General features: G+C 42.7%; 1 protein-coding gene across 2 annotated transcripts in view; it reads left to right on the top strand.

Annotated features, from left to right (window-relative positions):
* The window catches only part of FGF14 (fibroblast growth factor 14), a 624629-nt gene that overhangs the window by 242337 nt on the left and 370180 nt on the right, over positions 1–12112 (top strand). The window lies entirely within an intron of this gene.

Raw genomic sequence — 12112 nt, 5'->3', positions numbered from 1 at the left:
GCCATTTAAAGAAATCATAATCTAACACATACCTAGCTAGATTACTTACTAAAAGTTCTAAGACTCCATTCCTGGTCTATCCCTGGCAAAGACCAGCATACCCACAGACACAGACCCCTTGTTTCTCTCCCTCCTCCCAGCTTTTGAAAGTATCTTGTCTCCTCATTGGTCATTTTGGTCAGATGCCAGCGAGGTTACCTTTAGCTTCTTAACCCTTTACAGGTGAGAGGAGCTTTCCCCTGGCCAGGAGGGATTTCAAAGGGGTTTACCCTTCCCTTTATATTTATGACATAAGTCATTGCCCAGGACAAGCAGGTGAATGACTGACAGACATATGGGATGGGTTTAAACAGGCTGAAACTTTATAAATTATACCTTGGGGGAGGCACACTACGTTGCCCTCACCAGCTCTCAGGTACCAGGCATTTAACTGGTTCCAGTGCAGGTTACAGGGCTGTGATATTGCACTCCATATGATTTTATGAAAATATGCTAATGAGTGTGAATATAATGTAACTGGAATATGCTTCATGCAGAAGATCTCTGTAAGGTACCATTACAAAGCTTATAATCTACTGAGTGTGGTCATCCTATTTGTATAAGTGTATCATTCTTGTATCTGAAACTAGAAATATGAACTATAACTCAGAGGTCCTATTGTAATTATGCAAAGTGTGGGCCATTAATGGTGGTTTGGAATCTTGATGGCTCCCATCAACTAGGACAACTGGTTGTAAATGGCTCCGTTTACTTGCAAGCCTTCCTGTGAGTCAGACCAGGCAGAATGAAGGTTGGGGTCTCATAGGACATGTGACCCAGTACCAGGTGACATGAATCCATCTTAAATCTGGCTATGGTGCTTAAAGCTGGTGCTTTTCCATTTTGAAGGAGGGGTGGGGACCCAGAGAGACAAAAGATTCCCACCTTGTGCCAAAGCTATATAAGGGGGTGGAACAGAACAAAGGAGGTTCCAGTCATGAGAAAGCCCCTAATTACCACCTGAGCTGGAGCTAACAAGAACTGTATCAGGGAAAAGGATTGGGCCCAGACTAGGATGGAGTCTAGTCTGTGAAATAAGCTTATTGGAATATCTCTAAGGGTGAGATTCATCTGTAATCTGTTTCTTAATGTATTAGGCTGAGACTTGCATGTTTTGTTTTATTATGCTTGGTAACTTACTTTGTTGTGTCTGTTATTACTTGGAACCACTTAAATCCTACTTGTTATACTTAATAAAATCATTGTTATTAATTAACCCAGAGTAAGTAATTAATATCTGGGGGAGCAAACAGCTGTGCATACCTCTCTATCAGTGTTACAGAGGGTGGACAATTTATGAGTTTACCCTGTATACACTTTATACAGAGTAAAACACATTTATTTGGGGTTTGGACCCCATTGGGAACTGGGTATCTGGGTGTTGGAGATAGGAGCACTTGCTAAGCTGTTTCCACGTCCCCTCTGACACTCCCCTTTGTATATAAAAATATCAACATGCTTGACTACTACTCACTTTCTCCCTAAGTATGTAGTATTCAGTCTGTTTATATGGACTATGGGAGTTGGGTGAGGAGCCATTTCAGCATATGTATGACTTATTAAAAGACAAATTTTAAGTAGAACTGTAACCCAAACTGCTTTATGGTATTGTACCCAAACATTGTATTTCAATGGGGGACTCAACTTCCTTTATAGGAACAGAATCCTGAAAGTCTTACCAGTCCACAAATGATTAAGCATTTACCAGATTAGGTTCCAAGTTTGTAAATTGTTCTGGAGGAAACTGACAATGCCTGAGCTGTCAGATCAGAAGGAGCTTCATTCGAATAAAGGTGGGCAGATGTGTGATAAGATGTATTAGCTCCGTTGCTAAGATGAGAAACATATTTTCAGCAAAGTTCTTGGCAGATTCCTGAGGCAGCTGGTTTAAGGCCATCAGTGTCCAGCATTATAATCTCCACTTATAGTTCTCTCACCCACAAAGCTGGAAAACGAGGCTTTTGTTTTCTTTGTTTTGCTGCTCCAGTTCCAGTAACAAAATGCATGTTAGACTAGTTTGGCTGCAAAGAAGAATTCTATGTTTACACTGGGAACAGACACCACTGATTCCTGTCAGGCTGTAGAACTGGGCTGACATCAGAATCCAAACATCCTCTGGTCAGTGCAAGCAAAAGCATTCCTCTAATGATTTGGACTTGATGTAATGCAGTATGAATGTCATAGATAATTCAGACCGATGGGGAAAAACAGAATAAAAAACACTGTTTTATTTAAACACCTTCTGTCCCTCCCACCCCTTCCCCTCGAGGACTCCTGACCAATGTAAAACAGCACAATACGTATGCTAACAAATTTAAACTAAGCCTTTGTTTAATTTTGTTAGCATATGTATTGTGCTGCTAAAACCATAAAGAACGAATGCCCTCCCTAGCCTCATTCTGCTCCTTTAAGGACCAGAGTGCAGCCCCGCTCCCCGAGCTGTGTGCTCTGGTGGTGGGGGCGGGTTAGTCCCACATCTTTCTGGTACCCCATACGGGCTAGAAATCTCTTGCAGGTACGGGGTACCGCCCTGCTTGCACTCCTGGCTGCCCCCCCCCAAGTCCCACATGCATGCTCACATCTAGAAAAGGAGCAAAAACACTTCTTTCCTTCACTCAGATCAAAACATGCATTCGATTTGCCATCTCCTCTTCTTACCCAAGTTTTCAGTGCTGGTAACCTACCATCTGTTTAAAAAAAGTATAGGATCATGCATTCAGGCTAAATCCTAGTCCTTCCTTCCCCATAGCACAATCTCATCATCCACCTCTCTTTCTAAATTACTGTCACATCTCAACGATGCCTTGGTGCCGTATGTGACATGACCACGCACTATAAGACCTATAGATTTGAGATGGGGAATACATTGCTCTGGGCTTCATTCTCACATCATACTTGTCAATATGTAAAAAGCCAAGGTCCAATTATCTATGATCTTAGCCACCTTTCGTTTTTTGTTCTTTCCGTATTCTTTTTGTCATCCGCATCCTCATCATCTCTAAAAGCAGGGTGAAGATTTTAGTGTATTTCCCTCTCAAAATCTTTGCTTTGCTTTAACTGCTTTCAGTAAGTGTGCTTCTGGTGGTTTGTCGGGTCCCATACATGATCAGGCACTGCTACTTGGGGCTGGTGGTGTCATTGGAAGCTGGCCTATCCCATGCCCCTGTGTTCTAGGGGGCCTGCTGTGGTAGCTTGTCCCAGCCCCATACGTGTTAAAACTGATGTTTCCTCTGATGTGGGATTACCTGCTCCAGATGTGGTCCCTAGCATTCTGACCATGAGAGGACCTAGAGAGTCAGCTAGTCTGCCAACCCGTGCTGGGGGTCTGTGTCCAGTGCCCTTTGCCTGCACATAGCTGGAGCTATATCTGGCATGATTATATGAACTGCCTTTCTGGGCACTCCCTTTGGGTTCTCCTGTATCAAGGGTTCCAGTCCTCTGCACATACTGCTGGAGGGTGATTCATATCTGGCTACCCCTTGACTGTCACTGTCCTCGAACTCCTCCCCTGAATCTGGGTCCCATGAGTCTCGGTACTGTGACCGAGCGACAGAACTGCTGAGGAGTTGACCCTCCCTCAGCCTTTCAGGGTTGGCTATATCCAGTTCGTCAGCACACCCCATTTCACTCCATCCCTCTGAAATCACCTGGATGGGGATCGCTGATTCACCACCTGAAACTGGGATCCTATTCCTGGGAAGTCTATGGCCATCAGCTTTTTTTCCCCAGTGTGTGGTGGCAGCTCCTCCCCCTGGATCCCTGAACCATGATTTAGTATAAGTGACTCCTTTGCAAACATCGGTGGCCAAAGCTCACTTGAAAGGCATGGTCCGTGGACCCTCTGCCAACGTATGCCTGTAAAAATAGTTTATAAAGGGATCTTTGAAGCCAGGGTTCTGCCCTTCTTTTTGGGGAAGGGGTGTCTGGTTCCTTGCTGACTCCGTCTCTCTTAGAGCTAGTCCTGTGAGGTCCAGAGCACTCCTGTGATTTGCTGGATGTTAAGAGCTCAGTCATGAGCATCCTTGGGCACTGCTTTCAGTGCCCCATGATGGGGTAATTTCACTGTCTGACCTTACCCTCATTTCCTTCATGGTTGGGCTCAGTGCATGCCCTGGCAATAAACTGAGACCTCTTTGTTCGTTAGTGTACTCATGAGAGATTTTTAGCAATTTACATGCCAATCCTTAGACGGGGTCTGTACCCTCAGTCATTCTCAGATTTAGCTTTTCCTCTGAAAAATAGGAAGTGAAAAGCAGTGCCACGCATCCTGAAACTGGAACGACAGTCTGGCAGTCCTGATAGTTGTTGCTGCGTTCTGCACGTCCCAGATACGACAATTAACATCTCAAATTTATTTTGGGCTTTGTGGTGGTGATGCATGGAGAAGTGAGAACACAAACGTCACAATAATGTCAACGTTTGTCTCGGTAAGACAAATTCAGGAGGGTGGCAGCAAGGGGCATGTGGTGTTGTGTGGAAAAGACATACTGTGGATCGTCAGCTGTCCAGATCCAGCATTCATTGCCAAACAGCAAACCAGGCCAACATTAGAGTTTGCCAAGCTTTTCATTTTCTGATAGCCACATGATATTGTCATACTAAGCTACATTAAAATGTCTAAAGATTCTCTCTCTTTTCTTCGTTTGCATTTTAATCCAAACAAGGCAGGTCAAGGTATCTCATTTTTTAAAAATCTCTGCTTTCACAGAGAAAGACTTGCTACTTGAAAGGCTTTTGAAGCAATTCTTCAATAACAGGAATTTTCCATTCTTAACACTTACTCATTAACAAGGACACAGTTACATAGTGCTACTAATTCTCTAACAGCATCTGCATGTTATTCAAAGCAACAAACAGAATGGCCTTCAAGTTCTTTCTGTCAGGACTAGCTACAGCCCTGTCAATTTGATGGTTTCTCTGCATAGACTGTGGGTTTTCAGACTGTTCTATGGGTCTGGGGGAAACCCCTCATCTCTAAGGAGATCCGCCCTGATTGGCTCTTTCACATTCCCTTGCTACATGGGCAAGGCCCACCAATCAGGAGGAAATGCATAGGCAGGATAGATAATTAAATCCTTCAAGTGTGGGAGGAGGATTTCTAGTTAAATACAAGGGTAGAGAACTAAACGTGTGAGGAAAGCAGGTAATTAAATACTGGGATGAGACAAGGGGGTTGAGGATGAAATCCTGAGATGTGGGAGGATGTGAAATGGTGGTGCTAGGTGAGAAAACCAGATAAACCACTTTGATAGATGGGGGAACTAAAAGACAAATTGCTTCAGTGGGAGTGGCCTGAGGAGCTGAAAATTCACTAATTGTGAAATATTGAGGTCAGAAATCAATGGAATCAGGGGGTTCTGAATTGGTTAATAGACAGACCAGCAGCTGCTACTCCACTTGGCCCCTGTCTCTTCCTTCCCACTGCTTCATGTTTATAGTGAGCACAGCACTAAAAAATTAGGTCCTAAAGGATCAGAATCACAAACTCACTATACATGTAAAGAGGTAACAATTTTATTGAATACATCCAACCTTAGACTGATATATACTGTAATTCAAATTAATTAACGCCCACTCCCATGTATTTTATCCCAAGTCTCGAATAAAACCTGTAAAACTTGGAATTCATTATTTGCGGTTTTTCTCTGCTTTGACTGTTCCAAACTCATGGCAAGAATTTGGAACATATTCTCTGCTGATGCGAAAGGGTGAAACTCATTGAATGCAATGGAGCTGTGTCCATTTACATTATCAGAATTTGGCCCACTGATGGGGCTTTTCCAGGACATTGCAAAAGCATTCAGCTAATACTTTTTTAGTTTCATTTAGGCATGTATAGTAACTGTTGTAGCTGAGTTCAAATACGTATAGGCCAATAAAATCTAAACGGTGTGTTTTATGTATATTATTTTATGGGAATTTTTGGCTTGACTTTTTTACACCTGACCTGGTTATAAACCACAACAAGCTTACAGAGCATACTCCCAGAAGGGTCTATTTACCTTTTTTCTTGTTCTTTTTCTTTCTTTCTTTTTTTTTAAGAAATCCATGTTTATAAAGCCCCAGGCTGTTGGATCCTGCTGAGAGTATGTTGTGTGGCAATGTCAGTCATGTTTTATTAGCTTTCCTGACAGTTATGGGGAAAACTGCATTTGTCAGATGAGAAGAAAAAAATAATTTCTATGCTTCTGTCTGACTTACAGAAACAAAAGCGTCTTGTAAAAAGTTAGATGGTTATGGGAGAGGAGCAGCCATTGCGTCCGTTCATCTTCCAACACCTACATACACTGTTGAAGTCAACAGGCAATTTCTATGAGAAAAGACTATAGGATCCAGGCTTATGTTGTGGCGTTGGCTGAAATTTAGCCACGTTTTTTATTTAATTAATTAAATTTTAAACAGAAGCTTATCTAGGGTGGGATTTTCAAACATGCATAAGTGATTTAAAAAGTACACATCTCTACAGTTCATACAACCACTACCATGGTGGATTCTTCCACTGCTAGGCACAGTACGTAGAAGGTATGTTCCCACTACCTACAGGTATAGTGGATTTGAGGTATTTCAGATCCAACATGTAGTAATACAAATAATAATAATAGAGAAAATTTTAAACTATGATCTGTTTGTGGATGTGCAATGTCGATACTTGTGAGGGCAAATGGAGGAACTTATAAACACACAGGGTGAAAGCCTGGCCCTACTGGAGTCAATGACAAACTCCCATCGATTTCAAGAGTGCCAACATTTCACATATAATTCATCACTTGCTTTTTATATGTCAATAGAGGCGCTTCACTAATTGAGCACCTAGTTCTTTACTTTTACATCACAGGTGATAAGCCTGAAATGGATTAGTAATCAAAAGTTAAAGAAAACTTTCCAGTTTACTCACAGATCTTTCTACTGAAATTCCTGAACATTACCAAAGTTTCAGTTCCCATCAAGGTACTGTTCTCACCGTTTATATTCTTGCCAGCAGCTGTAGAGTTTCAGCCAGTCCAAATCTGCCTCAACAACTGCCTGTTGCAGATGCTGCTCCTTATTTCTAGAGTAATTTTTCTTTCAGAAGTGGCTGTGTCATGATTAAACTGGAATTACAGCTAAGCCTGCTACCCTCTGAGGGGAGGAATCACAGTCATAATATCATGACAGTGATATCTGATGCAGTGGTACTGCATTACATGTAACCATCCCATAGCCCTATTGTTTCAGGAAGGGGTGGAGTGGTGAATGTTAGAGATGAGCAGGGGTTGATTCAAGGTTCAGCTATCGTCGTTTTATGCAGGTTCAGAGTAGCAGTTTTATGCAGGTTCAGTATGTGGAAAAGGCTGCAAAACTGGCTTTGTTGGCCCCTGAGAAATGGTCTCAGGACAGTGGTAGTGACAGGATGGCACTGCTAATCCTCCAGTGCCCCATTGCCCCCATGCATCCCCTGGGCCTAATGGAGGGGTAAGTGGGGATTAGAAGGGGAGTGGTTGGAGCACTTTGCACTCTGGCTGTAGTTGTAGGCTGTAGGCAACCACCATAGGTTAGAGCAGCCTCTGTTCTGAATCCTGGAGATACGAAAAAGGCATTCCCTCTCTCAGTTATGGTTTGTGGCTTCTGTGCTCCATTTCTTAAGAGGCACAACCCAAAGTCTGGTGTGGGTTCTCACTTTGCTGAACAGATGAACTGGATAATAGATTCCATATTTGAAATAAAATATTGAGGAGGAAGGCCAGCTTCCTAGTCAACTGATCTGATACTTTGGCATAGCTTGATTCATCCTGCAGCCTTGCCACCTCAGTCTGTGGGATCATCAGTTTTCACAAGCTAAGCAAGATTGGAGTTAGTCAATATTTACATGGGCAACTTTCAAGAACATTGCAGAGTGTTGCGAGGCAGCAGGGTTGGTGACAAGAGTACATCCGAACTGCAGCTGGGAGCGTGCTGCCCTGTACGAGTAGACAGACGCCCTAGCTCTGGTGGAGCTAGTACACTAAAACGAGCAGTGTGGCTGGGGGTAGCATGGGTGGCGGCTTGGTCTTGCCACCTAAGCACAAACCCACGCAGACTCCCTAATTATGTAGCTAGCCTGAGCCTCCTCCCTTGTTACCCTGGCTACCCTGGCTAGTTTTAGCATGCTAGCTTGAGCAGAGCAAATATGTGTCTATCTACTTTTACCTGCTTGTGCTGGGAGGTGGGGCATTAAATCAATGGTTCATCATGGTGCTTAGGGTACTGGGTTTGTTTTCCCCCTCATATTTAAAGCCTAATTTCTGTCCATTTTGGACATTAAAGATCCTATAGGACTTCTCACAAGGAGCATTAACCCCAGTATCCCGACTAAATCCTAAGGTGCATAATTATGTTCTGCCTAGCTATTTAAATTCTCCCTATGGTTCCAATGATTAGGATATTTGCTTCCTGTCCTAAACTGTGAGTGCGCTGGTTTGTGCGGTTATAAAGTCTGTGTTCCACTTGAGAGAATGCTGCATTGCCTTGGTGGCTGAGTCATCCATGTATATAAACGATAGATCGGATTAAATTTGCAAAAGCACGGAAGTCTATGTCTACCCTTAAACCACTACAGCAGCACCACTGTAGTTCTTCAGGGTAGACACTCACTACAGTGGTGGGATGGTTTCTTCTGTCATTGTACTTAGTCTACCTCCCCAAGAGGTGGTAGCTAGAGTTGCCTACACCGGCAGCTAGGTTGGCTTAACTCTGTTGCCCAAGGGTGTGGATTTTTCACATCCCTGAGCAATGTCACTGGGTTGACCAAACTTGTTAGCGGAGACCTGGCCTTAAATTCTTCCTAGTGAAAGGTAAATAGGTTGTTTTTCTGCTTCTATGAAATTGACCACTCCCAATGTCATCACAGTTAAGCAGCAGGTGCAAGAAATGGGCCGAGGACTATGAATATAACACATACATGCTCCATGCAGAGGGAGTGATACAACATTAGAAAAACAGCATGATTAGCCAGATGGCTCATGTTGGATGAGGCTCAGATTTCCTTCTATTTGAATTATACAATGGCAATTTCTTTAGCACCTGCAAATGGACACTTGCCAAGGAGCTACATTTAGAATATGGTCTAATGGATCCTGCTAAGGAACTGTGGGTGGACTCATTTGTAGAGAGATAGATCAGAAGCAATTTGTATCTCTTCGGATGTGGGTATCGGCTGAAAGGGATTTTTTTTTTATTCCAGAGATGAGTTAAACTAGATTAATGGCCTCTGTGGAAATTAATTAATTTTTTTAAGGTCTGGATTTCTCAATGTGCAATATCCGGGTTTATAACATGGAGGTATTCCTTTCAGGATTTGTGTTCTGTATAAGAAAAAAAGCTAATTTAGTCATCCCCACAAGATTACCAGTCCCACAAAGGAGAAGATGGGGGGAAGAGCCAAGCCAGAGAAAATGTTGGAGGCAGGTTTTTCAGGATGATAGTTGACTGCCACGCAGAGGGAGTTGGGGAAGAATATTCTGATCTTGTATGTGGCTTTTCAATGAGAAAAGAGGAGAAGGGAGAACAGCCGTGATCAATCAGAGGGGGAGTAGAAGAGTCCAGTGCCAATACCAAAGACTTTAAGGTTAGGAGAAGATGGTGTGAATAGAGAAGGTAGTCACAGTCATGGAGTCCGGGGAAGATGTTCAGTTGTCAGTGAGGATGAGAGGTGGAGTGCATAAATAAGTGGATGATGGTGTTGCAGGAGTTCCAGAAGAAGGGAAGTAGTGCATGTGAGGGAAAAGGTAAAAGTACTTAAAACATTTCATTCAGCGAATGTGCTGAGAGTAGTGGTACTGGACACTTTGAAGCCAAAGTAGGCCTTCATTAGCCCCACCCCCGGCCTTTAATACAGCCCAGCATGACTTATTGAAGTATGTGTCTGAGGTACAATATAAAAAGGCCCAGCTCCTCCAGAAGCACATCCCTGCCATCAGTTCCAGATGTCCACCACGGGGGTGAGCCAGGCCTGTCTTTCCGCTCCACTTCTGCTCAATCCGATTGCTCATAAATATTCATGTCTCCTCTAATTAAAACATAACTGCCATACTGGGTCACACCAGTTGTCCATCTAGCCCACTATTCTCACTTCCGACAGTGACCAGTACCAGAGCTTCAGGAGGCATGTACAAAACAGGGCAGTTGGAGTGATCCAGCCTTGTCTTTCCCTTCTGGCATATGGCAGTCAGAGATTGCAGGTCGCCCCAAGCATGCGGTTACATCCCTGACCCTCTTGGCTAGTAGCCATTCATGGACCTGTCCTCCAGGAATTTACCCAGTTCTTTTTTGAACCTAGTTATACTTTTGCCCATTGCAACATCTCATGGCAATTAGTTTCACAGATTAATTGTGCATTTTGTGAAAAAGTACTTCCTCTTGTTTGTATTAAACCTGCTGCCTGTTAATTGCATCAGGTGACCCCTAGTTTTAGTATTGTGTGAAATGGTAAATTGCACTTCTTTATTCACTTTTTCCACACCATTCATGATTTTATAGACCTGTATCATATCCTCCCTTAGTCATCAGTAAGGGCCTTAGCAGTGATTGATTGTTCCCTTGTTATTAGTGGATCGAAGTAAGATAAAGGATGGTTTGTTAGGTATGTAATGTTTAATGTTCTATGTGATATTATGTTACTGCTTTTTCATTCTATGATGCTTAATTTGGGAGGTTTGTTTTTATTTTGACATATTCTGTCACTTTTCTAATAAAAAGGATATGAGAAAAATTTCCAAATCGTGTATCAAACAGATCCTTCAGTAATTCAATCTTTGGGAAATGGAGGACAAAGCATGGAATGCTTTTAAGTAAATCATAATTGCTTGCACATCCAAATATATCACTTCAAGCTTAGGCGCTTAATTAATCAGTGAAGTATATTGAATGTGTGTTTTCTGTGCTTAAACAGATGGGAACCCTTCCCTTTATTTGTGCTCCCATTTGCAGTTCAGTTTTATTTCTGTTTCGGTAGCAGTGGTTTGGGGCTCTTACAGGATTGTTGTGAGGCTAAATTTATGTTGGAAAAGTGCTCTGGGTCTCTTGGACAAAATGCACTCTAGAAGTGAAAAGTATTATGATTTTGACTGTTTAGACTTGCAGTAGTTTTATAGCTGTTAAGTGCTACTTGTAGTGACTGCTAAAATGTCCCATTATGTACACAGCTGGAAATTTTAGGTGTGCAACACAGCTACATTTCTTTGAAATTTTATTATGACAATGAGATTTATTACATTTCATTACTTTCAACTGTTCTTGATGAACTGTTTCCCCATATATATACATTCAGTTAAAATTACTTTTCACCTTTTGAGGTTTTACTATAATTAAAAAAAAAAACATTAAAAGGCTCCTGGAGATGTGTTGCTGGCTGTGCATTCATTTCTTTGTGAGTTAGAGGTATTTCACCTTTAACTCCGTGCCATAAAAACCAACAAGAAGGTTGTGTTAATGACCATACCGTGCCACTTCTGTTACTATTTAGCACACTCGTAAACACGTGCAGCATAACAGTAAAATATTCTTTGGTTTTAGACATTGGATAACATTGGATAACAGCACAACTCAGTTTTAGACATTGGATAAGAGCACAATTTTGGCAAACTTAAAAATTCCGCCTCAAAGCTGCTGATGATTTGCTGATGGTTTGCCTGTTTTCCATCAGTCAGATCTATTCAGTTCTTACCAACGGTGTTATTTTGCCTGGTATTCTTCTCTAGTCAGATGAGATAGTCCTTGAATCTCAACTCTTAAGTGATTGTCTTGTCTTGATATTTTTTTTGTTTTGTTTTAAAGTGGCGAGCTCTTTCACGGTTAACTGATGTTCAGAGATATTGGTGCTAGGCCAGTGGTTCTCAAACTAGGGCTGCCGCTTGTTCAGGGAAAGCCCCTGGCAGGCCGGGCCGGTTTGTTTACCTGCCGCGTCCGCAGGTTCGGCCGATTGCAGCTCCCACTAGCCGCGGTTCGCCACTCCAGGCCAATGGGGGCTGCGGGAAGCGACGCGGACTGAGGGATGTGCTGGCCGCCCTTCCTGCAGCCCCCAATCGGCCGAACCTGCAGACGCGTCAGGTAAACAAAC

Source organism: Eretmochelys imbricata, chromosome 1 (genome assembly GCF_965152235.1).
Source record: "Eretmochelys imbricata isolate rEreImb1 chromosome 1, rEreImb1.hap1, whole genome shotgun sequence".
NCBI classification, from domain to species: Eukaryota; Metazoa; Chordata; order Testudines; family Cheloniidae; genus Eretmochelys; species Eretmochelys imbricata.
Note: the sequence above shows the minus strand (reverse complement) of the source record. Positions and strands in the feature narration are given on the sequence as shown.